Raw genomic sequence first — 3,439 nt, 5'->3', positions numbered from 1 at the left:
CCTAGAGGTAAGCACATTAAGGATGCAGTCACCAAGGACCTTATGCGTAAATTAAGAAATGTGGTTAATGATGATGACGTTCAACAAGCTTGTGATGAGGCTGGAATCAGCACCAAAGCCTATCAGGCTATTTTTCAACTCCTAAAGGATGCCTTCAAAGAACATGGCATTGTGGAAAACCTATTTCCCGTTCCTCACAAGGTCAAGCTCGCAAAGAAGGCCACAAACGAAGATGTGTTCTCCCGCATTGGGACATACCTACACATTGAGGACACAATGCCAACTTCCCTTTATGCTTCGTGCGCAACAAAGACAAGGGGAAAAGGTAAGAAACAATCCATAAGACCTTCGAATAAGGGCTTTCCTTACACAATGTGGAACAATATTTTCGTGGATCTTAGAAGGCTTCAAGAAGCCATGCTTAGATTTTACAAGTTACCTGAAGAAGGTGACACACTTTACTTTTTTCTTTGGTATTATTCTTTTCATAGAAGCTGAAGTTTAAGGTCTTAGCACTATTTATTTTGTAGTGCTTGGCACAAAAGTCGCTTTTGTACTGAAACTCGATGAGTGTCAAATAGTGAAAGGCCGAAGGTTAGAGAAGCTAAGTGTCACTCTAATGAACGAGGCCCTTCTGCAAACCAAGCGAAGGGATTCAGTCGATCCATATCCCACCCTATCTTTTAGCGTGCAATCAGAGAAAGACATTTGGTGGTTGGGTGCTATTGAGGTGCCCAAAGAGACCAATGGAGTACTTTCGTGGATTTTTGAGAGAACTCCATGGATCACAGAAGTAATACACTCCCAAATTGCAGGTCAGAAGTTGGAGATTGAGGGCTTTGGTAGTTATGATGTGGAGTGGCACTTAGGTGGGGATTTGAAGACCATAAAGTGTTTGCTTGGATGCAAACAAGGGGCTTCTTCTCTCATGCCTTGTCCATTTTGCACTCGAGGGTACAAACCTAATGGACAAAAATCACATAAGAGCACTGCAAAGGACATTTACATGCTTCCATGGCAAGGGCATGGAGAACAAGGGTTAGATTGTCATGATGTCGGAGATGAAGGTAGAGAATGGGAAGCGTCTATTCTGAGATGTCCCATGCTCAATGCCCCAGACCGTGACCAAAAGGACCACACTTGGAATCCAATCTTTCAATTTCCTCTATCGAATGTACATTTTTGTACATTATACGCATTCATGCGTATTTTTGATAGGCTATTGAAGCTCCACATTGACTATGCTTTCACAATGAAACCGTTGGAAAAGTCCCAGGAAGCGATCGAAAGAGTGGAGGTACTCTTGAATTCCATTGGCTGTCATGGTGGAAATGTGTGTATAGTTGCTGCAAAGAACACAGGGGAGGCCCATGAAATTGCTCAACAAGTGTCAATGAGTGGACAAAAAGCTACACACTTTTTGAAGAAAGTTTCCCAAGGAAAGCCAAGTCGATATGATGCTCAAAGCAGCTCCAACCAGCAGGCAGGTAACCTTTGGGAGCTTTGGAAGGAGTTATGCAAAGCTACTACTGACAATGATTCAAATGGCGAGCTTGCAAACAAGCGCAAGCAAGTTTGGGCCCATTTTGATAAAATGGTCAAGCTTATGAGCCTTAACAGCACAACAGAAGAACAACGGCAATCATTTCAAGAAGCTTTGGCGGATTTTACCAAGGTCTTCACCCTTTCTTGGGGTGAAAATAACATCACACATTACATGGTAAGTCATTCATGGTGTATTCATTACAAGGGATTGTTTTTATTTACTAATGTGGATCGTTTGCTCATGTGAACAGCATATCTTGTTTGCGCATGGTGCATTTTTTATGCACAAGTATGGATCGCTTGAAATTTTTAGCACTCAAGGCATGGAGAAGTCCCATTATCGAGCAAGGGGAGTGTACTTCAAAAATACTCGACATGGTGGTGGAATGGTGCAATCCAATTATTTGGAGGAGATGTTCAACTGGTTTTTTCGCACAACATTTGCTCGTAAGCTCACAATGGAGCGTGCGCGACAATCCAAGATTGCTATTGAAGTGCGCAAATGGAGTCGTCAAGAGCATAGCAACAAGTGGAAAATGTCGCAAGGTCCCACCAAGCATGCTGCATGGCGGCGATGCAGAGTGCGACAAGGATCAAAGTGGATACTGCGCGAGTCACTAAACGTGAACGCAGGGTCCAACTCTTAGCGACATGTTTATTTAAAAAATAATACTTCTTTTAAAAAAAATTAGTGTGAACAGGGCCCTTTTTAAATGGGCCCTTATAAATATTGCATGCTCTCATAAATCACTCATTTCTTAAGAACAGGTGAGCTCTTACCAACGAAATGGCGCGCACCAAACAAACCGCGAAAGAGCATCCGCCTGCCAACAAAAACACCCTCCAAGGATGTGAGAAGCCGTCATGGCTTAAAGGCACAAGAAAACGGCCACGAACACCTGGCCGTTCCAGGAACTCTTCTGGTAGTGGGCATGGTGGTAGGGCACGAGAGTCATCAAGGACTGTTGAATCTCCACCTCCTCAAGATATAACACCTAGAAAGAGAATGAAGCAACGTGCCCAACGCTGGAGAGAAGCAGAGGGCCAGCAAACATCAGAGTCCGATAGGGAGCAGCCGTCGCGCCCCCAATCACAAGCAGGACCATCCAAGACTCGGGTGGTCAATACAGACACCGAATCAGAGAGTGAGCCACCATGGCTGCGAGAAAACATACCGCGCACACACCGGGTGGCCGTTGGGGGGAAGACATTGCCTCAAGGCAAGGGAGCTCTCCCCACACGACAAGATCGGCAACCAAGGGAAGAGGAAGAATCAGAACAGGCTGCAGAACCAGCCCCTAAGCATGTAAACAGACGCAAGTCTAAGTTTTTCAAGAAGCCTTCACGCCGTCCGCCAGCAAATGTGCAAGTGCCCCCAAGACAACCGCAGCGACGCCGAAAAATAGCAAGGGCATTTGCAGAAATCCGCCACTACCAGAAGACGACGGAGCTCTTGATTCGACGCGCCCCCTTTGCTCGCACTGTGAAGGAAGTGCTTCAAAGCTATGGAAATCAGTATAGAATGCAAGCAATAGCTCTAGAGGCTATTCAAGAAGCTGCAGAGGCCCACATCATTTCAGTGTTGGAAGATACCAACCTATGTGCCATTCATGCAAAGCGAGTGACAATACAGCCAAAAGATATGCAGCTTGCACGACGATTGCGACGAGACTTCGAGCATTAGCCGAAGTTACCCCTCTTTTTGTATTGCACACCCTTATCTTTGTAATGATTTGACTTTCCAATGACAATATGATCAACAGTTGTGTCTACTCTGTCTATTATCTTTGTAATTTCAAGTTATGTATGTAATTGTAGTCAATTTCAGTAAATTTGTGCATTTTAAGTAACCTTAGGGGTAGATAAGCCTACAAGGGGCAGAAAAAGGCCTGGC

The sequence above is a fragment of the Adiantum capillus-veneris genome, chromosome 13 (assembly GCF_014529385.1).
Source record: "Adiantum capillus-veneris isolate H3 chromosome 13, ASM1452938v2, whole genome shotgun sequence".
NCBI classification, from domain to species: domain Eukaryota; kingdom Viridiplantae; phylum Streptophyta; class Polypodiopsida; order Polypodiales; family Pteridaceae; genus Adiantum; species Adiantum capillus-veneris.
The sequence above is the reverse complement of the archived record's forward strand: the minus strand, read 5'-3'. Positions refer to the sequence as shown.